Raw genomic sequence first — 15300 nt, 5'->3', positions numbered from 1 at the left:
AATGAAACTAAGGAGTTGCAAATGTAAATTATTTTGTAAAAATCGTATACCCAACTAAAAAGACAGTCGGAAATGGCAAAGAAAACGCACATACTTGTCGTTATTTCAATTTCTCCCATTGGTTTTCCCCGACCAGATAAATCTTTTGCATATTTTTTCCGTTTGTTTGGTTTTCTCATTTGAAAACGGTAAATGTTTTTCTTTTGTTCCCCCGAAGAGTTACATTTATTGCTTTACACTTCCAATTATAACTCAGAAATCCATGGCAAGTGGAGACAATAAAATTCACCAACACGGAGATTTATGCCCACGCACACGGATGCACTGTGAGAAAGGGGCAGGGGCAGGGGGAGAAGGGAAAACATAAACTGGCAGACAATTCACCTTAATTCAAGTAGAAGCGATTTAACTCCCACGGCTGCACTGCCATTATATTGTTGCCTTTATTTTATATGAACTTAATTTCGCTCAACTCAACCACACACAAATACACTCACACTCACACACACACTCACACACACACGCTGGAGCACTTTACACCACAACCCCTTGGTGAAAAAGTAACGGTAAACGCAGCCATTTATTACATTTCCAGTGGGTGTAGCTCCCCCGAAGTGCAGAAGGAGTGAGGGAGAGAACGTGAGTGTGCGAGCGAGAAGGGTCAGTGCGGCCAAAAGGATATGACGTTTTGCCTTCCTCTTCGGCAAGTGAGTGGAAATTTGTTTCATTATAATTATTTTCCACAATTGGACATATTAGTATGGTCGACGTTGACTGCGACTGCGGCTGCACTTGGCAGCGGCAGAGGCGCCGCCATTTTTGCAATTTTCCCGTGCGAAAGAAAATTGCCGGGCGACAAAACAGGACAAAGTGGTCAAGCATGCCATCCCATTCTGGCTGCAGCTCCAACCCTCTCTCGCTCTCTCACTCACTCTCCCAATCGTCCTGCGCAAACTCAACACACCTGCAGCAGTCTTCTTCCGTCGTGGTGAGTTCCTATCCCCACCGAAACTCTGGGGGTAGTTTTTTATTGATTTTAGTTTATGTACTACTACCCCAACTGTCTTATGTGCCACATAGCCATACAGCCATCTCTGTCGCACTTGCGTACGTGCCTGGAATGACAAAACATAAAGTTATAATAATTTTTCTTTCCGCTTAATTGTGTTCTGCTGCTCGGAATGGGGGAAATGTCAGACAGATAGTCCGTGTAAGGACATTTTGACTGCTATTGCCCCCAGTCTCCCTCTCCGCCTCTCTCCCTCCCTCTTCCTCTCTCTTTCTAGAGTTTTGCCACCCCCTGTTGCCATCTCTCTCTGGCCCACACGAATTGACCTGGCGTTGGCACTTTTAATTTGATGCCTTTATGTATCGGGCACAAAAGGAGACCCCGATGAGACCCATCTTCCAGCTTCCCAGCTTTTCTATGTGCAACTGTCTATATACTGTCCATATAAGGCCATGTACAGATAGTTGGCTTTCTGGGCAGGCGGGGGGAGGGTTGGAAAAGCTCCTTCTGTGCGTGTGGACGTAGGAAATACAGCAATTAGAGCCATATTAACCGTAATTAAATTTAATTGTTTAATTAAGCGCGAAAAGTGAGGAACACATTTTGTGAATCCACCCTCCCACTGCCACCACCCGTTATTATATACCATATAGCCACGATTGTGGGTCCAGTCTGCGTTCCAAATTCAGTGGGTGGGTGGTTTGGTGGCTCGGTGGCTTGGTGGCTTAGGTGGCCTCTGGACTCGGTGCGTGCGAAAGGGGATTGCGTGTTTTGGCCCTCTGATTACATTGTGACCCCGCATCGCCGGCTCCTCTCGTTTTGTCCGGGTGTTGGAGTTACAAATAGCCATGTGATTTGATGCGACGGCTCAGATAGTCAGCCAATTAAGCATTCAAACGTAAATTTTTGCACAGTTCGCATTAATTAGTGCGACGCAGGTGGGGGCATTGGCTTCCATTTTTGGCTCCAATTAAGTTCCGCGGAATGGAGACTCGCACAGTATAATGAAGTATAACATTGAGCCATTTAAGTGAGTTAAAAATAGGTAGATCATCATTAAGATATACAACCCATCATTATAATCAGCTGATCTGCTTTACTTTTCATACCGCCTCCACATCTAGTTCCATTCCAAGATAAATGAGTCAACCAAAAGGACCCACCAGCCTTCCAGTGCATCTGTCCCCGACCTGAGGAACATATCTAGTGGTTCCCATCTCGTTTCTGGCTAAAGAGGGCACCCACATCTATTAATTACAGCAGCTCTTGGGACATCCGTCATCTCGGCCTTTGGATTAACTTGCAATAATGTCGTGGAAAATTAGCATCAATCAAGTGCAGGTGCCGATGGACAGCACACAAAAATATCGAAATCCACATCCAAATCCAAATCCGAATCCGAATCTCAGTGACGGCCAACAGATGTCAAGTGGCCCGCATAAAAACGAGCATGAATGCGAGGGGAGATCGGCGGATGGTTGGTCACAAATGTCAACCACAACGCTGACATCTTAATAATGATGAATTAATGGCCCGACAATGCCGGCAAAAACTACACAGCGTTTAATAATCTTTCTATTAGTGGGATGGAAAATCGGTTTTCCATTTTTCAACTGTGGGAAACATCCAGCGATCTGCGTCGATGGGCACTTGGGCATTGATCGAGAGCACTGGCATCAATTACGTTGGCCAATCCGAGGACTGCACTTCCACTTCGATTCCGTGGAGCTGCCAACAAATTCCGAAATATCACTTAATTTTTCACATGTTGCTGCTGAAGCTGGAAAGCCGAATAAAAATGCAGAAAAACCGCCAAGCAAACGACATTCCATGGCTGCATAAATCATCCGCCATCCCAATACCAATCCCAATCCCAATCCCAATCCGAATCCAAAGTGAGCATGTCAAAGGTGCAGCAAGGATTTGAATGCGCCTTCGGGAGAGAGGAAAATATGAAGCCATTGTTGATGCCGCATTTCCATATAAAATCGAGCCAATAGAGCGACAAACATATAGACAGCGGATCCGGGGAAGGGGGACTGATTCGGTTTGGGCCGGGTTTATTATGCATGCGGTTAATGTAGTCATCGTTGTTGCCCTGCCCGACTGGCTGACTGGCTGACTGGGCCGGACATATGCAAAAAAGCCGAGCCAAGCAAATAAGAAACCCATCAGAATTTCTCACTCCGGCCAGGCGCTACGACAAATAAATATTTTAACTCACAATAACAAAAGGCACGACGAGCAGCCTCCGATCCAAAGCAGTCCAATCCGGACGGCCTTTGGGGACAATTGGGGAAGGGATGGGAAGCCGGATTGCTGGGACAGCGATGACCGAAAGGGAACAAGGGTTGACCGATCGAATGATACCCTGCACAGCTATGTGTTCTGTATAATATAAAATGTTTCTGAACTGCACATTTAATTTTTGATGATCACATATCAGATTATTCCCATGCGCTCGCCCACTGAAATTGCTCGATCCGCCCTCGCTGGGTTCATAGAACACCGGGATGAACAATCTTTGCAGTGCATTGCCGCTGCTGCAGGCAAAAGCCGCCAGATCTGGCCATCATTTGTTTAAATATGCGCCTGCAGCAATCCGCCAGCAGCAGGAAGAGCAACAACAACAACAGCAACGGGTAACTGCCATCGAGAACAACATCCAAAGTTGCACGTTTAACAATTCAATTTATTTGCAACATCAAAATTTAACGAACATGAAATTGCGAGAATTTTAAGATTTTCAGCAGAAACAAACGAGCGACACGATCCTGCGGCCCCTCGAATGTCTCAGTTCGCTTCAGTTCACTTCACTAGGGCTTAGCCGATTTTAGCCTGGCTCTTAGCCGTGCTTGCCCCCTCCCCCAGCTTAACCCCTCGCTGGCCCCCTTAACCCCACTGCGGGCGGCTGTGTGTTTGCTCTGGCTTTTTGTTTGTCGCGCGCTTTTGTTCTTTTGTGTCTTTGTCGTGGGGTTTGCTTAGCTGGTTTGCGCTCGTTCCTCGGAGCCCCATATCCACCATGCGGTCGCCATTCAGTGCCCCAAAGCTCCACGGTGCAAAGAGTCAACAATTTAGCATTCAAAGAAATATTTTAAATTAAAATTTCTGAAATTTTCGTCAATAAGCGGCCCGGAAAACAATGCAAGCAGCAACCAGCCAACCAGCCAACCAGCCAGAGAGCCCAAACCGAAACCATGAATAAATGGTCCAGTCTCTGGCCAACGAGATTCCGATTCTGATTCCGATTCCGATTCTGGCTTACCTCTTTTTAAATACTTGCACATAAATGTTCGTAGTCTGTGATTTATAGGCCTGGTATCTGGCGAGTATCGAGATGGTACACATATAAATTGGCCAGGATAATATACATGTGCATTTGAAGCTTAAGTATCTTATAGATACTTCATTTAATTACTTGATTAATTGGACGTCTGTAAAGTATACTGAAGACATACCTAGATATCTAGTGCAACCAATTCCCACTACCAAAAACTGATTTTCCTTTATCCCACGCTTTTTATTAGATTTGCCATAATAACTAACGCCTTGCGGGCATTTATATTTATTGGACTGGCTGCTGTGGAGATGACAGCGCATCAGATTCAATATTTACCTTTCTCATCATGAGTCCGGCGTTACTAGGGGATTGCAGTGTTCTCTATTTCGCATTTTTTGTTTTGTTTGGCTAATAGGCTAATCACACATCGGGCAAAAAGCGAGGCACAGAACAACAAACAGGAGTCGCAGGACCAACCCTTAAGTGATTGCGATGTGAAAGTCAACAATCCTAAGCCGCTTACCGCTTGTTCCACTGACAGCGAGCAGGCGCAGGACTCGCAGACTCCCAGGACATCAGAGCATCAGAGTATCAGAGAATCAGGACTCCAGGATACCAGCACCCTCAGGATTACAGTAACCTTTTCGTAATTGCTTGTAGCTGGCACTGTAGCTCTATTGTTGCCACTGGCGATTTCTTTGCGGCACGCGGCCAAAATAAATTAACAAATCTCGTGAGAGATTTGGCCAGCGCAAATAGCTAAGAAGATTCGGCTGCGCAGTTGGGCCAGCGAATGCCATGCGATTCTCGGCCAAAATGCATATTTGATTCGCCTGAAAATTGTCAGCGCATCGATTTGCATATTTGCATGTTGTCGCAAATGTTGTCCTGTCTTCTGCGACTCGTTCGTTTTCGCAGCATTGCGTTGTCGTTGTCGCGTTGTCGTTGTTGCCCCTGTCACTTGGCAAAAAATCTCAGAAATGTATATTCAAAATACACTTTTTTCAGAGCCCTCTGTATTGGATTTTCTTACAGATTCTGAAAAGCGCCGTTCGTGGGATCTTCAATATAATTCTTTAGAATTACTTCGTGCTTTCCTGTTGAGTAAATGAGTTTTTCCAAGTGCACTGGTGTCTTCTGCTCCTCGAATCAACTCGCTCGTCTCCTCTCGGCCTGCAAATTGAAATGTCAAGCCTCCTGCTTGATCGCTTTATGACAAGCAGCTCGGCTGGATGGTTGGATACGGATGCGGATGCGGATTGACTGATATATCTGCATAAGAGCCTCGTTGTCGTTGTCAACGCATCGTGCACTAAATTAACATTTTTTCAGGCGCTTGTCAGCCATCCCATCTTATTCGGAATGCAAATCTGCGCGCGGGAACCTGTTGGCAGTTGCCAGGATATTTCCACGCACCCAAATGTCTTGGCGCTTTTAATGCCGGCACATTATTCCACTGGAGGTTGCAGCGGCATCCTGCCAGGACATAGTTTACGCCATCGCATAAAAGGCTGATCCTTTCACTGCCGCACCATCATTTACATAGGAAAATCTTGACGTACTTTTTATGATTCACCCGCACATAGACATAAATTTCAAGTGCCGGGCACAGCATGAAAAATGGCAAATTAATGTAAATCGCAGCGCAACACAAAACTCACATAGGCTGAAGGCAGGGGCGTGCTCAAGGGGGTTGCAAAATATTTCCAAAAATTGTAAAAAAAATCACAGATTAATTGTTATCCATTTTACAAAATCTCCCTTATGTTGTTGAATGAAAGCCCAGTTGTTCAGGCAAACTTGCATTAAACTGAAGCACTTCAGCTGCCTTTAACCACAATCCTTCCTCTTTTTTGAGCTCCACCACTGGTGGTGCGGAAAGTCTGCCATTTTATGAGCTCCTCGACGAAATTGACACTTGAAGTGTGTGAAAACGCCTACAGAATAGCGGCCATGTGCCACCCACTCCAGATTGCTCCCATTCCTGGGGTGGAAATGGAGCTCTGGGCTGGTGGTGGTGGGGAGTTGGCTTTGAGCTTTCAATATGCTTCGAACACTCTTGCAATAATGTTGTCGTTGTAGCCGGGAAGCGATAAACAAACCGACAGCAAGAACAACAAGGAGCCAGCCAGGACCTCGCCACAAGAATCCCCAGGCAGAAACTTTGTCCTTATATGTGCAGCATTTTGTTGCTCGAATTGCGGTCGTTGTGGCTGCGGAGCTTCCTCTTTTCCAGGGGCTGATATGTTATGTAAACGGAAAATGACAAACGAATTAGTTATTGACAACAACAGGAAACAAAAAGTTTCGCCAGCGTTGTTGTGCGAAATTTCCGTGTACTATTGCAAAAAGTGTATATCGAATTTAGATACTGCGGTTGTCTTTGCACCTTTGACGGCTCCATTCCACGTTGCTAATGAGATCGGTTGAGGATGGGGTGCTGTTTTCCAAAGTTTTCCATGTTTCACTCTGCTCTGGGGACTGCAAATCGCTTGACACTTTTGTCAATATCGTAGCAAATTGTGGCTAAAGTTGCTGAGCAAGGTGTGCAAATGTGGTGAAGAAAATGGAAAGACACTACAAGTTTCCACCTTGAAATGTTTTGAATTTCCTTATTTACTTAAAGATAAATATTTGCACAGTAAATCTTTTGTATTAAATTAATTAATCACTCGAATGGACCTCAAAGGATTTACAGCGATTCTTCGTTTCTAAATGCTGTACCTTTCGCCAATCAGCAATCTGAATTTCGCATTATGCTCATTAGACCCTTGGCGTTTTGTAGTGCCTCCTCCTGCTAACCATTTAACCCTTGGATAATCACCATCTCACTCCCCCGGAAAATTGTATAGGAAGTTCGTCCATCGCCAGTCACGTGTCAGCAGTCAGTCAAGGTCCGCCGATATCTGGGAAAAAGGCCAAATACTGAGAGCTTCTGATCATTCATCAAGCTGAACGTCAATGGGACACGTTTTTTCACGTGCCTTTTGACAAAGGACACGACATGGCGATTGCAGCTATCGGAATCAAATCGCATCGAAAGCGAAGTCAGGGCCAGCAAAAAATTAAGCCTCTTAATGCCTGGTTGCTACCACCAAAATCGGGGCCCTTAATTGTATTAGCGGGCATTTGACATTTATTGGGAGAAGCGACGATATTGGGCTAGTTGTTTGCCAACCAAATGATTGATTGACCAGCGAGGTTGAGGTTGCGTATACGCACTGTGGCACGAGCACGAGAAAAAAGATTACGAAGTTCTACGAAGTTCGCTTTGCTAATTTGATATATGCTTAAAATCTGTTTTATACAATATAACTTTATTTACTGAAATATTGTGTGAAATGCTTGCCACATCAAATATACTCTGAGCCACAAATAGAGGTTGTTCCACTAGGAACTACTCAAAATGATGAGCAAATTCAGTGTGGTTTCCTCTCACCTCTCCTCTTTTCCATAGGCGCTGGGCAATGACTGTACAAACACGGAGACTAAAGGAAACCGCCAACTAATCCGCAGGAAGCCTCCTGCATCAGGACATCAAAGCGCCGGGATCCCGCATCTTGTTACCCGGCCAACGCCTAATTAAATATTGACAAGTCAATTTGAGTTAAACGATTTGTGAGCAGCTGGCAGCGGAGGCAGGAATCCGATATATACGAGTATAGGAGCTATATGAGTGTATTTACCTCCAATACGGAGATGGGGAGATGTGCTGACTGCCAGCCGGCGGCAATGATTTGGCCATTTGCCCGAGGGCAAACAAAGCTGCGATTGGCTTGCTGATTGGATTTGGATTTCATTTTAATCGATTTGCATGCCAAACGACGTTTTGATGGAAAAGCCAAGCTTTTCACATGCAAATTTCCCGGGCAACAAACATCACGTCCCGATTGATTTCACTCGGCGATTTGGGGTGGCATTTGATTGTCATGCGATTTTTATTCCTCAACGTTGCTACTTTGCATTTCGGGAGCAGGTATTTGACTTTGATTTGATAAATTTTTATGCTGATTGAAAAACGTTGGCCAAATGTGTCCCCAGGCGGCTGTAGCCTGTAAGCCGCATTTAAATCGAATGGATCGAGTCGCCATTATGTTATTTTCCAAGGTGGCCCATTACACGCATCCGAGCAGTTAATAATGTGTGCCTGGGAATGCTGAAAGTCCGATAGCCAACATCCAATACCCAGAAGACGCCATCGATGGCTAACAATCCTGGCCTGATGAATGCATTCTGTGCATGCTGCCATCAAATTGGCATAGTCCACCTCCGAAATCCCCTCGTTTTTTCGTGGCGTCCCACAAATTGCCATGCGCCTCGCCTGATGTCTTCATAACCCACATGGCGAGCGAAAGAGAGGGGTATGTGCGCTAAGAGAGAGACGGGGCTAGCAGCCAACTTGGCTAACTGGCTGCTCCTCGACTCCTCCACTCCTCCAGTCCTCCGATCCCCCTGGATTTTCCTCTCTTTTTTTGGCCGCACCATATACAGCTCGCGCAATTCGATTACGTTTTCGTTAAATGTAAAATTTATACGCCCCACGTCAATTGTGACAGTTCACTCACTCACGGACATCACCACGGATATATAGACGGCGGATCGGGAAACGGGAGCGGAGGGGGCTTTGCAGTTGGCCACGAAGCCAAAGCCACTCATTCAATGGCCAAAACGGGCCATGGAAACTGGCCAACGAAATTGCAAATATACGAGTGACCACATACAGTGGGCGCCAGTTTTCCGAGGCAGCTACACATAAAACCAAAGTATCGTTTCATATCAGCAAATGTTTATGGCATTGTAAAAATCTAAATATGATTGACTTTCCAAGTTCCCAAGAAAACGGAACAGAAACCAAAATTCCAGCCATAAAAAATGTAATTCAATATTAAATTAAATCAAGTTCTAATGAATTATAAATTCCAGGAAGCTTGATATGATTCTTATTCAAATGCTGATGCTTGAAAATAACTTATATGTTTAGAGATTAGAGCTATTAAATTTGGATTCCAAGATGTAGCAAGGTGGTAGGTCAAGTTTAAGGTCGCCCTCCTGCCAATGACCACTGTATTTGGGGCAGCTATTCGCCCCGCTGCCATGGCAGTCATTCAGCCCAACTTCTGGTCTATCTTCCTTGCCGCAGTGCAGTTCCGCTGGCGAGAGGAAATTGAATTGAAATGCACAAAAAAGGAGCTCGTTATGTGCGTCCTGCGATCCGCGTTCTGCAGGCCGACAGGCGCCGCGCCATCCGCCAGGTTTAAAAGTCAATTGCAGAAATTAGCGAGCCTCGCGGAGCATCGAGTACCGCGAACCCTTTTGCAAGAGCCAGGCTCGAGCTGTAAAAGTATCAAATTACACTTCCGGCGGAAACAGCGACGACGCCTGGGAAGCGACATGGCTGTCACTCTCGTCCTGCGGCACTTCTACTTTGTTATCGGACATCCCAGCCAGGTCGACGTTACGGGTTCTGTAAAATTTTTAGCATCATTCCAGCCCCTTTGGCAGGCAGCCTGTGGTTTTCGGCCATAATCCGCTTGCACGGCGGTGGGGCAAGAAAAGCTTCGCCATGTGATAAGCCGTGATGCATTGTCCGCCGACCAACCACTAAATGACTATAAAGTAGCAACTTCCGCGACTGTTGCGCAAAATCATTCAATTTCCGTTCGGCCACACGACCCATGAATACATATCCTTAGCTCCCCGACCTTTCCTTCCACGATATGGGATGATGTGCTCACAGCAGCGGGCAAGAAGTGTGTTCTAGCTGCATATATCTTACTACTTATTTGAATACATTCACAATAATATGTGCTTGAATTTCATGAATATATTCAGAATGCCTAAGAGTTCTAAGCCCCGTTCTTCATTTAAGTAATTCGCAACATCTAGATTAATATTTTCATATATTTTAGTATCCTACATTGTTGCCCGCTGCTGTACATTTTTGTGGGTCGGCGCTACTGTGCGCATCATAATCGAGGGTGTGATTTGTCCTTTTTCAGCGTTCCTCGTCCGCCTGGCAAAAGGCATCCTCATGAAACATCACCGCAATTTAGTTGACTCTGCGAACCCAAAAGCGAAGCCCACGCCATCACCCCTGCGAAAAATTTGAATAATTTTTATTACGTGGCGCGTTATGAATTTCTGATGAGCCCGGCGATGTTGTTTGCCTGGCTTCCTTGGCGAGGCAAGGGCGTGTGGCCAGTTATCCTTCACTAAGCCAAGTGACAGTGCCACAATTTATTAGATTCTCGGCCTCCGCCTCCGCCTTCGCCTGGCGAATGGTTGCTCCCACTCCCCCAATGTTGCCATTTTTTCTCAGTTTTGTTCCATATCATCAGAGTCTGCGCTGCAAGTTTCCGGTGGAAAAGTGGGTGGCAAGTGGGTGGCAAGTGGGTGGCAAAGTGGGCGGTGGCCTTCGACCAGGGTGAAGCTGGGCGTGCTGGGTAATAAAAGCAAATAAAATATTCTTTAATATGCGACACTCGCCGCAGTCTGCTCGCTGTCATCCTGTTTTCCCATTTTCCCGCTTTTCCATTTTCCCCGCCCGTTTTGCTTGTGTGTCTTTGTGCGTGTGGGAAATTTGCATATATATTGCTTGACAAGCATTAATGTGTGTAATCCCATAATTTTTTAATTAAATCAAATTGTTTCGTGGGATAGTGCATGCCATATATATTCTGCGAGACTCACAGGTCAACTGAGTGCTCGAGGAGAAATAATTAAAAATGTAAGCGGCGATTAAAAGCAGAATATTTCATTGTCAGCATTGCATTATGCTCTAAGTATTTGCGTTTGTACGAACTTAATTAGATGCTTAAGCTACTCAGCATCAAAGTTACACATTAGTTAGTTTCTGTAAAGAGATCTTGATAATATAGAATTTATAACCAATTTAGGAGCTGCCACAATGCGACAGCAGCCCAGTTGGCATCAATCATAATCAGAGGCAGTGACTAAATGCAACTGCACCCAAATTATTCGGACCGGGTTGTCCAAGTGTAACCATTCTGGTGCAGCGCCCCGCCCTCCGCTCTTCCGCCTTCCGCCTTTCGAAGCGATTAAGTGATTTCGTGCACAGTGCATGATAATTGGATTAATATGCGTCGACAGCCAGCAGAACAGGGAACCGAGCATTGGAGTCGCCCGAGCCGGAGGATGTGGCAGCCACCACCAGCACCCGGGAAATCTGAGCTGCGAGGGTGGTTTGTGGGTTCTGGGGATTCGGAACTCGGTATTCGTTAGGCGGGCAAATTACGACGGCATCCGAGGAAGTTCCTCTTGCTCAGTGCAGCCGATTTGGCTTTTATCTAGCTAGCCTTAGTTCATAGTTACTAAGTTACTTAGTCACTTAGTGGGTTAAACATGTTATGAAGCAACTCTTGGATGTTTTAGAACAAGTATTGGCTAAGATATATTTTATAATCGTAAAATGGTATTATTACGCAGAAGTTTAATCTCCAAGAGCAACTGTGATAACTCCATGAGCTAACTTGTCCTTGTAGGACAGCACCCCTCGGCTAAATGCTCCCGTTATCAAAATTACATATATCATAGCGCATTGTGCCGAGGGGTGGAACGAACGGGATAAACAGAGGGCTGCGGGCGGTTAACACCCTCCTTATAAAGGGTGCCAGTCAAATCAATTTCGAAGCAAACATATTCTCAGTGCCGTAATTGGAAAAGTCGGGGATTAAGCGATCAAGTTGTATTCTTGCTGATAAGCGGAATGTTCGGGGATGGGCGCTATTACCAGTGCTTTGCTGAAAATGGCTTTTGCCTTTTTTAAGCCAGCTTATGAGCAGAGAAGCAGCCAAGCCAACCATAATTTGTCAGGCGAGTCCGGTCGATTGGTAAATAGGCTCTTGGCCAAACAACTGTGGGCCACTTAGCGTTTCATTACCAAACGCTGCCGCTGCACAAACAAATTTAGCCGCTTCGATCGGCTTTTTCGGGTTTTTTGGGTTTTCGGGCTGCAGAAGCCGCTTCCGAAGTGCTTTGTCTTAAAGGCGGCGGTGTGATCAAAAAAATGTAAAATCGAGAGAAAAAAGAGGAAAACGGCAGAAGACTGTTTGCTGACAAGCCAATGGAGCTAAGTGCGATGGTGGCTTTGATCTCCGAGTGGGCTGCCTAATTTATAAAATAAATCATATGTGAATTAGCGGTCAACGGCGGGTAACCCGTTCCTCCTCTGTTTGCATTCGACGTCGATTTCCTTCTGATTAATTTATTTGCCCAACACCGCTCCACTGCTGCCCATTATGGCCGCGTTGTTGCCATCGGCGATCGGTAAACGATTTTCACACCTCCTCAACGGGTTTTCCTCCGGCTTTCCGGCTTACTGGCTTACTGGCTCTCCGCCATTTGGCCACCTGATTAGTGGATCGGGCTTTGAACAGACCGCCGCTATTTATTACCTCGCAGGCACTTGTTGTCTAATTGCCAGAGCCACCCGCAATGGCACGTCTCCATTCCGTCGAGAAGTGACGGTGATGAGGTTGCACTGCGGGAAAACGGGGGTCCTTTGTGTCAGGAATCACAAGCCAGTTACAAAGCCAGCTATAAAAGTTACCTGCATGGTCGAATAATCTATATATACTTAACTAAGAGAATGGAAATCTGTCATCCTTACAAATCTTGATTATGCACTTTGATTAATATTTATTTGATCATTTTAGCCACCATTTCTGCCAGTGCAGTCCTAGTAGTGCCGCGGTCTCCTTCGCTGTGGCATTGGCCAATTTGTGGCACTGGGTGAAATCATTGGCGTCGTCCGGCGAAAGGAAAGTTTCTCTTCGCGCCTCCATGTTAATTTCGGGCCGCCTTTGAAGCCTGGCTGGCTGGGTTTCTGCTGTGCTTTCGATTTTATTATGATTTTGTTATGATCGTGATCATGATCTAATGATTTGTTGTCGCACAGTTTTTGGGGCTCAGCAGCGACGGCCAAACAAAAAGGTCCAATCCGCGCTCCGATAATGATCTGCCGCAATAAAATTGAAATGCGTCTGTTAATCGCCCTGAGATACATAATAATTTTTGTCCGAATGCCACAATGGCCACAAGATAGCCAGGTTCTGTGGACTGGCCGCCGCATATCGATCACTTTCTGAATTTCGCATTTTAGGGGAGCTTTGATTCGGACGGAGTACGCAAAAATCACAGCGGCAGATCGAAGGCAGAAAAGAAGTGGCTTTTCAAGGCGACTAGCGAATGCTCTACAAATGTGACCCAATTTTCCCAGCTATAGCTCGTTTTATAAGTATTTTGGTGTAGCAATGAGCTCCATATCTCTTTATATAGTTTGTACCTTTAACTCCTTGCAACTCAAACTAATTAATAGAGAACAGATAGCAAATGTCGTCAGCAAAACTATATGCTGTCAATGGAACTTTTTCAGCGATTTCCTGGCGTTAGTTCGACAAAAAAAAGAATCAGCTCCAATTAGTCGGCCAATTACGAATTATTTGTACTATCGCTGTTCAGATTGTGAGTGTTGCCACCAGCTGCCTCGTGCTCTTCAAACTGACATATGTATATAATGTGTATAGTATCTGTATAGTTGAGTGTCTGGCGAGATAAGGAGACGCAGTGCAATGTACCCACCAGATTGTAGGGCATTGGGCGCAATAAATCTTGGCCTCTTTGGCCGTGGGCTCTGGGCCAGTTCGAATTCAAATGGCCATTGTTCTGGCCAAAGGGCCGACGACAAATTCGGCGGGAGACGTTTTGGCCCGACTCCTGATCAAAATCGGCGGGCGCAAGCTGCGATCAGTGATCTTTAGATCGACAATATTTATGGCTCATAGGGCAGCCAGAAAAATGTCTTAGCTGGAAATTAGAGCAATTAGCTTTGAGCCGCGGCTGGCACAGGAAAATAAATTCGGAACATAAATTCCGCATAAAAATGAGGCAAACTAATCAATTGGAATAGGAATAGGAATAGTTGATGACCTTTCCTATCTCGTACCCATTTTTCGTGTGGCTACTGTGGGTGTGCCTGTCTCGAGTCTCGGCTTGTAAACAGTTTCACTATCTGATGATTATGTAATTTATAGGGCTCCTGGCCACCGGCTACCTGTGCCGATCCGTCGGGCAGATAGTGCCACATAAATAAGTGTGTGTCTGGCATAAATGTCAAAGGGCATTTAATGAAGTTATTAAACGCTGCCGGCCCTAGAGACTACCGTTTCTCCCGGAGGGGGCGTTGCGTTCTCCGCTCAGTTCAGTTCGGCTTCGGTGATCATAATCTCAGAGTCCGAGATCCCAATCCCTGTCCCTATCCCTATCCCGATCCCCGGGATCCTGAGTTGCCAAGTTCCCGAGTTCCAGCGTTCCAGAGTTCCGACTGCGACTGCGACTGCTTTGCATGGCGACCAAAACTGGTTGAGCAATAAAACGCTTGCTATAACGAGCAACAAAATTTGTAACGATTCAATTTAAGGCTACATACAACATGAGCCGTACGCCGTCGGCAAAAGATGAAATAGTCGCAATAGGTATAGGTACGAGTATATCCTAGCCCCAAACGGCCCCCACCCCTCGTTCCCTGTGTGTTTTTGGCGCATGTTGAGGAGTCCCAGTCCGACTTTAAGTTGGACTCCGAGCGGCGGTTCAATTCAATGAAATTTATGAAGACATGACTGGCAATTGTAGTTGCAGCGTTGCAGCGTTGCAGCGTTGCAACGTTGCAACGTCGGCCGAAAACCAGCTCCACTAAAGACCCAGAGTTCGACGATCCTTCAACGCCTACTTGGCCATTGCGATTACAACTCAATTGTCAATCGCAATTGATTTTCTAGCCAATATTTTACAATTAATTAAGCGCAAAATTTGAGAACAAAGCCCGGGTGTGTCGGCGTCCTTTAAAAGGAATGTGAATGCCAACAAGTACACGTATCGCAGGTCAGGACAAGATGCGAACTGATTTTGTATACCTGCACCGCCACAGGTCACTCGGTGATTTCTTTTCCCTTCGGGGTGGACAGAACGGATCAAAGGTCAGAGGATGGATATG

This window comes from Drosophila erecta, unplaced genomic scaffold, assembly GCF_003286155.1.
Source record: "Drosophila erecta strain 14021-0224.00,06,07 unplaced genomic scaffold, DereRS2 tig00000000-arrow-pilon, whole genome shotgun sequence".
In the NCBI taxonomy this organism is placed as follows: domain Eukaryota; kingdom Metazoa; phylum Arthropoda; class Insecta; order Diptera; family Drosophilidae; genus Drosophila; species Drosophila erecta.
This window is presented reverse-complemented; position numbering follows the sequence as displayed.